Raw genomic sequence first — 15208 nt, 5'->3', positions numbered from 1 at the left:
GAGCTAACATCTGTTGCCAATCTTTGTCTTTTTTTCCCTCCCCAAAGCTCCAGTATATAGTTGTATATGCTAATTTAAGTCCTTCTAGTTCTTCTGTGTGAGCCACTGCCACAGCATGGCTACTGACAGATGAGTGGTGTGATTCTGTGCCCAGGAAGTGAATCTGGGCCCCCAAAGCAGAGCACACCAAACTTTAACTGCTAGGCCATCAGGGCTGGCTCAAGAGGATTTGGATTTTGCTTTTTCTCAAGCTGATCTAGAAGAGCCCCCCCACACACACACCCCAGATCTAAAACTGTTATTCTCCCTTAGCAGGCTAACAAGGAACCAGTTTTGCTCACTCACTGAGCTCTGCCAGCCTTCAGTTTCAAACCAGCTTACAGTCTTGTCTCAGTGCTGCAGCTCCTGCAGCAATGGCATCTGTGTCCTCCCCTGAAGCCCTGTCTGTTTGGCTCTATGGCTTGCTTTCCCTGCACTGTCAGCCTCTTCCCAATGGGTTGTTTCTTTTTCTATCATAGTGTTCCCTTTTATGAGGTACATTTGACATTTCATTTAGGTGGGCAGAGGGTACTGGTTTCTCTCAGGTAGAGAAGGGTGTTAAATCCTAGGTGGGTGCTTATGGAAGATCCTTTCCCACAAAGCCATGAGGCTGTTTTGGACAGGATCACATATTTGGAGGGCAAAGGTTGACTTGCATGGGTTTTGTGCTCTCCTGTCTTCCAGCGCCTCCCGTTCAAGCTTGGTGCTGTTAGACAGCCCACGCTCATCCCTCATTGCTCATCTTACGTGGCACCAGGAGTCTCAATGATGTATAGTTTACATGTAATTACTCTCCAACAGTGGATAATACGTTGTGAGTTCCTCCAGGGTAAAGCTATATTTTCTGTTTCTTTCAAGTTCACCTCAGCACCCAACACAGAAAATTCTCAAGTAAATATTTTTGGATTGGAGTCTGTTATTTCGTAGCATCTTGTTCATGCAAGATACCTAGTACGTACACACAAATAGTCATGGCCCCAGTACTCCTCTATGACCTAATAAGTTCCTATCATTTAACCTTTTGTGAATACTATATCATCTGGTTGACATGAAAATGTGACCTTTTGTTAATTCTTTTTAAATGTATCACGTTATCACCTTCTCAAAGCAAAAACAAATTCCTCTTCACAATGCAGGTGTTTAGCAAATTTTATTAGAATATAAGTAGATAACACATGAAAAGGATAAGACTTGGTCCCTGACTTTCAGGAATTTCTGATCAAGACAGGCACAATGGAACACTCAGATAACAATACAGAACAGCACTCCCATGATTAAATGTCAGGACTGGTTGTCTATAAGCAGCAGCTATTGTCCAGGCTAGGGGTGTGGTCCAGTTTAATTGCCACCTCTTTTGCAAGAGTTTCCCCTGGCCCTTGCCTTCCATATTGATGGACAGCCCATCCCCTGTCTCCACAGCTGTCACAGGTACAGCTGGAATTGGTGAAGCAAAGTGAAGAATGTATCCAGGCAGTGAGCACAGCTTGAACAAGTGCTGGAAGACAAGGGAAAGGCTGGAAGTCTGGCTCAAGAGGGTAACTGGAGATGAGACTGAGAAGGGAGTTGATCTGGGGGAAATCTGGAAGGTCAGACAGAAGAGAATTCAGTTTGCTCTCTAAAGCTCCTTGAAATATAGTCCATGTCAGGATCATTCCCCCAGAGACTCTCCAGCCTCCCGCCCTGTGATCAACGATCTGGAGAGATCATGCAGGTTCAGGGAGTGGAGAGATGGGATCAACAGAGAGGAGAGGTCACGAGCAGAGAAGTGGGGTGTAAAAGTAGTATTAGTTTTCTCTTTTGCTTTGAATCTCAGTATTTTTACACCACGATGACTCTACCTAGAGATTCTCAAGCCCTGGCCTCCAACACTTGTTAAAGAAAGAGATGATGATGATGTCCAGACACCTGCTAGTTTAGTTGAGGTTTTCAAAGCTACGGTCTGGGAAGCTGCTGGTGATCTGCTGTGGATGGGCTCCACAGACTTTCCCTCCCATGAGCCAGATATTTCCTGCTAGGATAGTGCATGGAAACTGGAGGGCTTGTTTTCCATTATGGTTTGTTAGCTTTCTGATTTCCAGCTTCAGTGACTAAAATTCCACCAAAGTACTGGAACACCCCTGGGTATTGTAGATGCCTTAACTGTCATCCCTAAAGGTATGCTCAGAAATAGTTTGATTCAGCCAGAACAAGAACACCTGGTGTTCTTGAGATGTGGTATTTGTCAAAAACCAAAAGCTCTTTTCGGGATGTTTGGATATCTTTCTTTATAGTAGAAAGGTGTTTTCCTCATTAGGAGCTGTAAGTAAAGAGGTCTTTCGTAACAGTTCCAAGCCGCATTCAAAATAGATGGCCCCAAACAGCCCCCAAGGTACATTCTGCATGCATCTGTGACTTATTTCCTTTTCTCACCAACCCCTGAGTTAGCATGAAAAGTGTGTTTCAGCCCACCAGAAACTGGACACAAGCAACCAGCCATTGTTGGAAATTTCTGCCTCACCTGCTTCAGCAGCAATGCTGCCAGAGGTGACACCACTGTCAAAAACAGGACCCTGCTTCCATGCCCCAGCAGTCTAAAGTCCTGGACACACTGCTCTTCTCAGCAAAGGCTTGCTCCCAGTCCCTGTTGATGTCATTTGCAAGCCTGGAGCCCTGGTGTCCCAGGAAAGGCTGTGGAAGGCTGCTGGGCAAGAGCCCAGCAGATCCAGGCCAAAATGGCAGCCGTGGCCATGCTGATGGATGGCTCAGCTCCCTCTTCATTGCCTCCTTTGATGACAGGAATCACATATAGAAAAGATTCTAACTCGGGGGAGGGGAGGGAAAGTGGCCGAGTGACAAACCTGACTTCACGCTCCAGTCCAGGAGCATGGGTATTGTGTCGTAATGATTTCTGCAGCCCTGATTGCTACAGAGCTGTACATTCTGTCTGCTAGTCCTGTGGCTCCAAGGCAGCCATTGCCCAATTCACATATGTGGGTTTTGTGCTGATGGCCACCGTTTAAATCATCACAGAGCACAGATGGTGCCTGCATTGCATCAGCATTAACTCTTCCCCATTGGCAGAGCCCATTGTGGAAACAGGAGAAATCAGAAGTGTACAATCCCTTTGGCAAAAATCTGGTTTCCATATATGCATTTATCCCAACTTACTGTACAGCCTTGGGTAACCAGTCAGCATGTCTCAGCTTCTGTTATATAGTGGTTAGTAAAGGACTTAGATGAAGGAAACTAAAGACTGTAGAAATACTATTATTACTCTTGTATAAACCATGCCCAGAAGGCAAAATCTGTAGCTTTGTTCCTTCTGTAAGCCACAGTAACACCCACTTGCATTGCAAAGGAAAGGGCGCTGTTTGAGAAGACGTTGCACATCTTTTTAGAATTTTTAGTGTTTGTGTTTCAAAAGCCCTTCAAGTGTATTATCTATTTCTTTAGCATGTCCCTATTTATTCCAGTTTTGCTACTAAAAGGAAAAATGGCAGCAGAGTTGCTCAAGTTGTCAGGGTCAGATTGCCTCCCTTGGTGGCACTGGGTCGTCACGGTTACTGCAGTATTAGTGAAGTGTAAACCCACTTGCTTCCAGAGGTCAAGAAGAAAACAACATTTTTCATAAGAGACGTGTGATCTGTCAGTTCTTCAGTTTTGATTTCAGATGGAAAATATGACTTCAGTTCTTGTAGAAAAAAAATTCCCTAACTGGGTGCGACAGGTGTCTTCAGATATGTGATTGATTGTCATGTGAAAGAATTCAAATTGTCTGCTTGCCTTGGCGGGCGTTATTAGGGTTAGCTCGATTCACTTCAACTAATAGTTATTGAGAACCTACAGTCCACAAAGCTCATACTTTAAGCTGAAAGTGGTAGGACCAGGAGGGAGATAAATATCCTGCTAAACTCATGATACCAATTATTGTAGAAGCAAGGAGGTTTGACGCTGACATGAAAGTGTAAAGTATTTGGTGAATTGTTGGATAAACCAAAGAGAAGGGGAAGATGGAAGCAATACTTAGAGTCTTCAATGGCGATCCATCAATGACTGAAGCAGGAATAACTGAAAAATTGAATTGGAGATTATTGCCAGGGTGATAAATAGAATTTCTTAGGTAACTCAAGTAATCTAATGAGCAAAAGAACATCATATTGAAATATGACTATAAAAAAGAATTCTGCATTCAAATAAAAAATGTAACCACTGGGAAGAAAAGTGAGCAGCACAATTTATCCAGAAGCTCTGTAAGCAAGTGCAGAAGTATGAGGGCAGAGGTCCTCCAAAGAGTACTAGGAGGAGGTTAGGAGAGAGAAGAACTAAAGTGACATTGTTGTAGAAGCTCATTATGGGTTATATAGTCAGGGCAATTACAGGTTCCATGTTCCTATTCTCATTTACGGAATTAGAGTAAAGGAGAGGCATGATGCAGAACTTCACTTGTATGAATAGCTACCAGAATTCTCTTCAACTAAGAGAGGAATACCTGAGCGGTTATTGATTTGCCTTATTGGCAGTTTCACCTTCAAGAGGATAAACAGTTCGAGAGAATTGCTATTTTGGTTCTGATACTGATTAATTAAAGGGATTTAATAAGACTACGCATGAGAGAATCCTTAGAAGAAAGAGATACCGTCTTAGAGAACATGATAGTCAAAGAGGAGATTTTTCACAGTCTGAAATATTTCATGACCTTTTTTATTGTGATGAAAAAAAAACCAACATGAAAAACTGTACTATACTAATGTCCATCAAACATTCATCTTACTTTTAAAATATTCACATTGTTATGAAACAGATCTCCAGAACTCTTGTCATCTTCCAAATCTGAAACTCTATATCCATTGAATAAAACTCTCCTTTTCCCCCTGCCCCCAACCCCTGGAAACCACCATTCTACTTTCTGTATCTATGAATTTGGCTACTTTAAATACTTCATCTAAGTGGAATCATACAGTATTTGTCTTTTTTGTGACTGGCTTATTTCACTTAGCATAATGACCTCGAGGTTTGTCCATATTGTAGCACGTGACAAGATTTCTTTCCTTTTTAGGGCTTCACAGTATTCCATTGTATGTATATATCATATTTTGTTTATCCATTCATCCATCGATGGACACGTGGGTTGCTTCTACCTCTTGGCTATTGTGAATAGTGCTGCTATGAACATGGTGTGCAAATATCTCTTCCAGATCTTGCTTTGATTCTTTCAAATCTATACCCAGAAGTGGGATTGCAGGATCATATGGTAGTTCTATTTTTAATTTTTGAGGAATGTTTATACTCTTTTTCCATAGCAGTTACCCCATTTTACAATCACACCAACAGTGCATAAGGCTTCCAATTTTTCCACATGCTTGTCAACATATGTTATTTTCTGGGTTTTTTTATAGTAGCCATCCTAGTGGGTTTGAGGTGATTTCTCATTGTGGTTTTGCTTTGCATTTCTCTGATGGTTAGTGATGTTGAGCATCTTTTCATGTGCTTGTTGGTTATTGTATATCTCCTTCGGAGAAATATCTATTCAAGCCCTTTTCCTATTTTTTAATTGGGTTATTTGACTTTTTTTGTTGTTGAGTTGTAGGAGTTCTTTATATATTCTGGATGTTAACCCCTTGTCAGATACATGATTTGCAAATATTTTCTCTCATTCCATAAGTTGCCTTTTCACTCTGTTGTGTCCTTTGATGCTCAAAAGTTTTTAAGTTTGATGCTGTCCCATTTGTCTATTTTTGCTTTTGTTGCCACATCCAAGAAATCATTGCCGAGTCTGGTATTGTGGAGCTTTTCTCCTGTTTTCTTCTAGGAGTTTTATAGTTTGGGGTTCAAGACCTATTGAAAGTAGTTTTGGGGGTTTTTGATAAGAAAAAGATCGAAATTATGCATATGCAGGGACAGATGGCTCAGGAGAGCTAGGAATGCCCAAAACAAAGTTTAGATAAGGACTTTTTTTTCAACAAAGGAGGATATTTGTGCCAGCAAGACGCTGTTTAGTTCAGGTTTTCTTTTTTTTTTTTAGTGGTAGAAAAACATGAATAACCATGAAAAGGTGTATGGAACTGCAAAAACTGTATTAAGAAAACTCAAGCCCAAAATGAGTGGAAAGCATTCAAAGAGGGCACAGGCAAGGAAAACAAATTTATGGTTCCATTTAGAGCAAGAAGATGAAGAAATTGACAGCTGCTCCTTGGGGCTGACCATTTAGTGTTGAGGATGGCACATAGCCTAGTTACCTTCATACTGTGTAAAGGAGAATGTCCGTTAGATGGAAAAGTGAGAAAAACTTGGAGAAGGGAATGGAAACCCCACATAGAAGCCCCCAAACTACAGGAAAAAAATTAGCCATGATATGCTACAACTCTTTACGGTCAAAATCGTTGAGGAATTGTGCAGCCCAGGAAAACATCAGAAGTCATCAGAATGCCATCAGATGCCATCAGAAAATGGCATCGTAGTTTTCAAAAAAAAGGAAGAAAGTGGATCTTAAACGGTTTAATTGAAGAGCGGTTTGTATAATAGGAGCGATTTCTGAATATCTATACAAGTATCTACTCTTGGGTCAAAAAATCAATTCTAGAAGATTAAGATGGACACATGGCTTTTCAGGAGCACATGCTGAAAAAAAGTCTCAGAGGTATTCATTGACAGCACCATAAGTAATAAGTGACAATGAAATAAATCTTAATCAACATTCCTAGAAAATAGGACCTAAACTGAGGGAAGTGGTAGTTCTGTCCTCCATACCAATGACTGGAACGTTTACTCAGGGGATGTAGTCAAACTCAGGATGCTTCACGGGAGGGCACTGAGGAGGGTAGAGAGCTCGTAGTTGGTTAGGTTTCAGAGATGAGAATTTTGGCTTGATACGAAGAACCAAGGGCTGTGATGAGAGACTCAACTTCTCATCACTGGAAGCCTTAAAAACTGTTTTGTGTTTTCTACTTGAAGATCAAGTGGTTGGTGGTTGGTTTGAAATGACTGGAGGGGCTGAGGACGTAAAACCAAACCTTGACTCAAGAAAATTCTGGTCTAGGAAGATCATTGGTTTCCTGAATGGGGAGAGGGTCATTTAAAATGGAAATTAGGTAATTTTTTAAAAATCTTCTCTTTAAAAATAATTTTCTGTTGGAGGTGGTTTTTCAAATGAAACTATAAACCTAGATGCAGATTTTACTACTTCATTACCCATGAGTGGGATGCTTTTCACTTTCATTTTACACTGAAAAATGTAAAAAGTTACTACTATTTTATAGCTATTTTAGGATCTACACTTATACTGAAATTGGATTTTTAAAAAATATCCCAAGAACTTCATTATATAATCTTTCAGAAGGGAGATTTTCTGTTTTCATTGTATGCTTTTAGAGTAAATATGAATACAGTACCTTATTTTAGTGTCATATATAACTTTTGCCTGTCACTCACCTGGGAAATGAAGTGGGTGAGATGAGAGGGTAAAACCACCTCATTGAAATCAAGGTTCCACAGGACCAAGGTGTTGCCGTTTCCCAGAAAGGACGATAGTGAATGTTCTCTTCTCTTCTCTCTTCTCATCAACCCTGAGACAACCAGAGAAATGTCTAAGGGACCATGTTAGTTATTTATGTAGCCCCTTGATAATTCTGAGCCAATTGACACAGACGGGGGACACATTCCCTCTAAACATCAACTTTATCAGGCTACCTTTCTAATTTGGAACAAAGCTTTGGTGCCACAGGGCTCCCCACGAGAAAGGCATTTCTGCTTTGATGTCTTCCAGATTCTAAGGATTGATGCTGAGCTGAGCCTGCTAATTTATCAAATTCCTATGTGATAAAAGGGCTTCCTAGGATTTACCAAGTTTTACTGGGCAAGAGAGGGACTTAGCAATTATCTTCATTCTTCAAGAGAAACCTAGGCACTGAATCTGAATAATGTAAATAACGATCGAACCAGCTGCGAGATTCACCCTTCATCCACAGTGAAGTACCACCTCCAGTTGGCCAGACTCCTTTGGATAGAGCTATATAAAACTGAATATTTTAGAAAGTGTGGTAAAACTTAACAATAATTTGTTTCCATATGAAATGCCATTTTTCTTCTGGTTCACTCCAGAGAGACAGCAACAGGTAGGAAAGGAGCATGAGAGTTGAACTCTGCAGTCAGACGATTTGAATGAAGCCCTGGCTGACCAGCCATGTGGCTTTGGGAAAATCCCTTCACCTTTCTGGGCTTCACCTTTTTGACTTCCTTGTCTGTAAAATGGATGAGGATTGAGTCAGGGAAACAGAAACTATGCCAGGTGTTTCAAACAGAGGGAATAGAAAACAGGGAGTTGGTTACACAGGTGTTGGAAAACTGGAGGAACAGAAAGGGGAAGGAGAAATAACCCAGTGATTAATGACTTCAGGAGGCTGCTACCACTCCTAGGACTGGAGGGGATTAAAAGGACCTGTGAGCATGGAGGAGGGGCTGAGGCCTCAGGAGCTGCACCTGTGGAGGAGATGGCCCCTTACAGACCCGTACTTGGTTTAATATTCTGTTGTCATTGTCTTGAAATTCTTCATCTCTGAACAAGAGGCCCACGTTGTCACTTTGCACTGAGCTCTGCAAATCATGTAGCCAGTGCTGGTGTTGAGGCGGAGGAGGGCAGTTGTGGACAGAGGCCCAGGAAAGGCCTCACTGAGAATCTTGGGCTGGGCCTTGGAGGAAGAGCCTGAAGGACCTCAGGAGCCCTGTGTGCTCGCCCCATTCACATCCCTCTCCCTCATCCCTAGAGGCAATCGCCATCCTGAATTTTGTAATTGTCACCTTTTTGTAGTTTTTGTCATCTATGTATGTATTCCTAAGTGACATAATTGTTCATAGATGCCTGTTTATAGCCTTTATATAAATGGAAATAGACTGTAAAAAAAAAAAAAGCCTGAAGGAGCTGAGGGAGCAAGCCATGCCCTTCTTTGACTCATTCTGATGAACGTCAGCTCCGCCTTCAACACGCAAGGCAAAGGTCCCCTCCTCTAGGAACACTTACCCTGATGCCCTTAGCAGTTACTGCTCCCAGCTTGGTCTTCCCTTAGTACCCTGCAAATTAATACCTGTTACATGCTTAGATTACGTTGTCGATATTTGTGTTGAACATCTGTCTCACTGGTCACCCACTTAGCTCCTTGGAGAAGGAGACTATATATTATTCATTTTTGTAATAAGAGGAATACTAATAGTTGTTACTCAATGCCAGACCCTGTTCCAAAGGTTTTACTACAAGGCAAGCACTGGCGGTATCCCTGTCTTACAGCTGGAGAAACTGAAGCACGGAAAGATTAAATAACCAGCCCAGTTCCCCAGTTGGCACATAGGAGAGCTGGGACTTGAATCCAAGAGAGCTGGTACCCAGATCTCTCCCAGTGCACAGTGATTGCCAGTACATGGTTGGTGAATGAATGAATGAATGATTAAATGAAAAATCCTAAGTGACTAAAGGACCAGATAGAGAATCTCGGGGGCAGATTTACAAATAGGAGAGGGACTTTATTTTGCGGCTGCAGACCCCAATTCAAGCCTGCCCAGGTGAGAAAAGACAACTTTGTGCTTTTAAGCCACATTCACTAGCACAGATACGATTTTGTTTAGCAAAAAAAACTCCACCATATGAAATTACATACTTACATGTATAAACCAGTTGAATCTTGATTTAGTTTTTGTACTGCTACTTTAGGAAAAGAAACAAGATTGGTTTCTCTGGCTCTGTCTTTAACTAAAATTAATACTAAAATGACCAGAAGCTTTGTTGAAACAGTGAAGTTAGTTAATTAGCAAACACATCCTGAATGTAGTATGTTTGTTTGGCATGCTGCTTTGGAGAGAAAAGTGTGATACAGTGGATATTAACTATAGAAATGAAGATGAGAAGTGATGCCTCATAGGTAAATCAGCCTTCATCCTGCGGAATGGGACACAGTGCCACGTGGGCGTGGGAAGACAAGCGAGTTGTCACCATTGCTGTTTTCTTTATTTGACAAGTGCCTTGCTGTGCAGATACCACCCAGAGGGAGGTTCAGTGGCCTCAGTGTTTTAAAAAGCCCATCAGCATAGCTGTGTTACCTTCATCTTCCCAGCTCCAGCAGTGGATAAGAGACCCAGCTTCATCAGGGACGCATGCAGGGTATTGCTGAAGGTAAAAGGTTCCATGTTTGGTAAGGCCATCATTAAGGGACCTTAAGAAGTCTGCCACCCCTCTCCTGGGGAGTAGTCACCATATCTCCCAATTCATCTAATCAGCCTTCTACAGAAGTGCCCAGTGCTCCAGCTTTGTGCGTATGCTGCCAGGACCAACTGAGGAGGCCTTAATCACGTGGCTTAAGTAGAGAATGCTGCTCCACGTCTCAGAACATTCCCAAACCCTGAAGGCCAGCTGCCTGATCCCTGTAACAGTCCAGAGTAGTGAAACTGTTAGAACTTTCCTACCAAAAGCTCTGTCCAGCAGCAAACTTTGCATGTCCCAAGAGAGTAAGCTCCCAGCTCTGCGAACAGCACGCAAACATGCCCTCTGCACATTGAGTTTTCATCAGTTCATCTTCCCTTCATCAACAGCATGGAGATGATACATCAGAACGCAAGGGAACAAAGGGTTAAGGGTCACAGTTTCAGTAGGTCAAATTTTCAACACGTTATTAGCATGTGGACTCACACCATGGCACATGAGTTTGGTAGTCTGACCTGATTTCTTGTAGACGTGAAACCTAAAGGTCGGGGCCACTTTTCTTGGTGTATCAATGGCTGAATGAGGTCATTGCCTCCTTTGGAGCAACCAGAGAGCAAGAGGGAGTAGTTTTGACCTCTCCCAGGTCTTAGCCCCACTGGCACCCTCCATTCTGCCCCCAGTGTGTGATCCAGTCTCATCAATAGCACAGTGTGTGTTGCACTTTATGGAACCAGGTCATTACATATGTAAGCATGATGAAACAGTACTCTTCAGAATGATCCGTCCCAAATATTTCATTCAAAATGCAAGACTGTTATCCCAGGCGTCCCCAATGTTGTATTTTGCATTTGTTTATCATACCTTTAGGCCATTCTTGACCAGTGGGTTTTAGCCTACATATGTCTGCTTCCCTTAGAGCAGTGAAACGCAGCTCCATTAACATCAGGGAGCTGGGACTGGTTTGCTATTTCTAGTCACTTCATTCCGCTTTAACTTTATGATCATTACCTTTTTAAATAACATTTTTATGGGTCATTAGTTTTGTGGGAGATTCTCCACCTCCCATCCCCTCTTATTTTTTCCCATTATCAGAGCGCTACTTGTTAAAAACAAAAAGTAAATAACAGTGCAGACTTTGGTCACAGTTTCGTAAACATACAGCTTCATGTTAGTACCTAGATATTTGCTTTCTGAGCATAATGAGTAAGTTTAAATGACTCCTAAAAATGGAAAGACAGTGCAAGCTACTCCAGATAGGGGCTAAAGCAGTATTTAGGAAGCCTCTGCCTGTTTGAACACTGGCCTGCGGTGTCATGGGCACTTGCTTCCTGTCTGGTGTATTTGGGGCTATTAGAACACGCCTGAAGTGCACCAGAGATAGGGTCCTGGGAGGGACACCTGCAGCAGCTCAGGAGGTAGCCACTGTACAGAGCAACCTTTGACCCAGAGCAGACCTAGACAGGGGAATTCATTGCACTCCAGGTGCTTCCAAGTGTTCAAGGGGTACCCACAGACCCCAGCAGTCTCCTCTCCTGAACTTGCCTGGAGTTCTCAGTTGACACTAACCATGCACTCTTGTGACAGCTCTTCCGTCATTGACCTGCACTGTCGCTTAATAATTACCTTTTCGTTGTTTATACCTCTTCTGCAAGGTTAAATTGTAGGTTTCTTGAGGACAGAGCTGTCTTGTACTTATCCGTTCTTCACTGCCCTTGGATTGGAATCCCAGCTCTATGACCTTGGACGAATTCTTTCACTTCCCTGCTTCTCAGTTTCCTTGTCTGCCAGTGGAGGCAGTCGTGCCTGCCTTGCAGGGCATTATGAGAGCCAGCTAGCACAGTGCTGGGCACTAGGAGGTGCTTGGTGAGTGGTAATAACTCTGAATCACTAGACAAAGCCCTGCACACAGAAGCTGAGGAAATGAGCAGAGTTGAATATGCCAAAGCAGGGTTTAAACACATGTGGAGAAAGAGCTAGTTATGGACTCGTGAAAGTTCATGATGAGGACGCCGTTTCCTCTGACCTTGGGCTTGAATGACAATTTACAACCCTATTTTTATTTATGACTCTTTCATGACCATTTGACAGTCATTTCAAGTTCATCACGTCTTCTAAGCCCAAAAGGATGGGTGATCTGATTTGGGATGTGGAGACTTTGTTGGTATCCTCAGTGCAACTCTTACATTTACACATCAGCTCTTGCCTGAGTGGGGACACTTTTTCCAGCCATGTGGCAAGTGGCAACACCCAGGACTGATTTAATGGGTAATCTAATGACTGATCCCTGGAGGTTTCTGGCTTCCTTAGGAATTGTCTTTAAAAGCAGCCATAGCAGAGCCAGCCCTGATGGCCTAGTGGTTAAAGTTTGGTGCGCTCCCCTTTGGCAGCCCAGGTTTGGTTCCAGAGCACAGAACCACACCACTCATCTGTCAGTAGCCATGCTGTGGTGGTGGCTCACATAGAAGAACTAGAAGGACCTACAACTGGAATATACAACTATGCACTGAGGCTTTGGGGAGGAAACAAAAAAAGAGAGAGGAAGCTTGGCAACAGATGTTAGCTCAGGAAGAATGTTTTCTAGCAAAAAAAAAAAAAAAAAAAAGCAGCCAGAGTAGGGAGTGATTGAGACCAACAGCATCAAAATTAAAAAGAAATGGTGACAAGGATGAGGAAGAATGTATAAAAGACATAAATAACATTGCGTGAGTTTCCCCCATTTCCCGTATGGTGAGCACATCTGCCAAAATTCAAGATGTGTATCATCCACTCAGCAACTGGCAGATTGCCTAGGAGCAGAGCGGAAGATGCTTACTTATGGAGGGGTCGGGTCTGCCTTGATTCTGCCATATCTCTCTTTGTAATGGAGCCATGTTACAATGAAGAAATGGGTTGTGTGACATTCTCATCACCTTCTTTGGTTTCTTATAAATACACACTTCCTTGCCTTACACTCCCTTTTAAAGGTTCCTGGGAGGAAAGTACATAAAACAGATATAGTAGGTACTGCCTTTGCTGCATCTATTACCGTCTCAGCTTAGTAGAACACAAAAGTGTAGGTCAGATGAGCTCCTTTTCAGTACTGGTACTAGGGGACAGGACAAATAAGGACTCTTGCCTACCTTTGATTGGTTGATTGATTTGGTTTGTTGGCTTACACAATGCCTTGCTCCAAAAATAATCTGAGACAACACTCACCAAACAGACTGTGTTGTCACCTTCTGTACACTGTAGTTGTATGTTAGGGGCACAGTTAGATTTATGATAATATACAAGCTTTTATCCGGTGTTAGAGACACTAGTTAGATGCAGGGTTACAAAGAGAAATGAAGCCATCCCTGATCTGAAGGAGCTTGCTATCTTATGGTGGAAACAGACATAATGAAGTATAATAAAAGTGAAATGGCAATGATTGCCCTTCTAGAACTGTAAAGTGGGTCTAACAGTCATGTTTTTTGTTGTGGGTGGGTTTTTTTTAACTGAATATCTCGAGACTCATTACCTGATGCGGAATTTTTTTTCGTTTGGAATTTTATTTAAAGTACTTCAAAAATCTTAACAATAAAAATCCCATTCAGTGGGCCGGCCCAGTGGAACAGCGTTTAAGTGCGCATGTTCCGCTTCGGTGGCCCAGGGTTCGCAGGTTCAGATCCCAGGTACAGACATGGCACCACTTGTCAAGCCATGCTGTGGTAGGCGTCCCACATATAAAGTGGAGGAAGATGGGCACGGATGTTAGCTCAGGGCCAGTCTTCCTCAGCAAAAAGAGGAGGATTGGCAGCGGATGTTAGCTCAGGGCTAATCTTCCTCAAAAAAGAAATAATAATCCCATTCAGTTATGTATCTAAGAAATTTCCCTTCATGGAAAGAATGCGGCAATATAAAATGAGTGCTGCCCTGCATAATCCAGGACATTTCCTCACTGTGGCTATGGGGGCTGAGAGGATGGTGTCACTCATCTCTCTAAGAGGTTTGCAGAGGGCTCCCAGAGGAGTTGATGTCCAAGTTGAATCTTGAACAACGGATATAAGTCCTCATGAGAGTTCTGGCTCTGTGAGCTGCAGTGAGTGTAACACATGTGGGAGTCAGCTACAAAGCTTGCCGTGTCGTCTTGCTCTGTGCTTACTCCTCTAGCAGATATTTTTTTTTATCACTGCTACTATAGCTTCCAGCAAGGACCCCAGGATTGAGGCTTTCATTTGATTTGTATCCATGATTCATAGACCCGCCTCCCCTTCCTATGGGGTCAACAGTGCTTGCAAGAACCTAGAGGATGAGTGATTTTGCGTATAAGATAAGGAAGCCTGCCCTGAACACCAGCAAGTTTAATCCAGTTCCATCTAAAAAAAACAATTGGCCTTGGGCAACTTATTTCTAATTGTCTACGTCATTCTGTGTGTGTGTGCATGCGCATGTACACACAAGCTGTGTATAAATAGCACATTTCCAGTCTGTGTAAAATGTAATGATGAGCAGCGCATGACAGTAGGCTTAGCCCCTGAAGATTACCCAGGAAAGAAGGCAGTTACCTAGCAGAGCTGCTGCTAATAATTAGGGAAGGAAGAGCCCATGTCCTGTGCCACTCAGCAGCATCAACCATTTAAATGACAGCCGGTTTGTTTAGCTCTGTAAAACCCCCATTCTTAATGGGCCGGGAGTTAATTTCTGGTCAAGAGCGCTGCTTTGGATTGTCATCGTCTCTGTTAGCACTGTAAGATCAGGTATGACATGATGACTGAAAAGTCCCAACTAGAAACCATGATGAATGAGCAAAACAGGAATTGCCTTTAATGTCTCTTTTTAATTTGTAAGTGAAGAAAAACTATTTTTGAAACCTTGTGGACTTTCAGTTTTTAACAGGGCCACATTGCCAGTTTTTCGGTTGACAAGAAAACCATAATGCTTTCTTTGGCTCGAGTGAGCGATGAGAAGTGTCACAGCACTCCTTATGTAAGAATGGCTCTCAACAGGACTGATTGTGAGGAAAATTAATAGGCTTCCCATTGTTAC

The 15208-nt window shown here is 42.6% G+C and overlaps 1 protein-coding gene across 7 annotated transcripts in view; it reads left to right on the top strand.

The window, feature by feature from the left end:
• BACH2 (BTB domain and CNC homolog 2) overlaps positions 1–15208 on the top strand; it is a 333924-nt gene that overhangs the window by 294814 nt on the left and 23902 nt on the right. The gene's annotated exons all lie outside the window — the stretch shown is intronic.

This window comes from Equus asinus, chromosome 24 (assembly GCF_041296235.1).
Source record: "Equus asinus isolate D_3611 breed Donkey chromosome 24, EquAss-T2T_v2, whole genome shotgun sequence".
NCBI classification, from domain to species: Eukaryota; Metazoa; Chordata; class Mammalia; order Perissodactyla; family Equidae; genus Equus; species Equus asinus.
The sequence above is the reverse complement of the archived record's forward strand: the minus strand, read 5'-3'. Positions and strand labels throughout refer to the sequence as shown.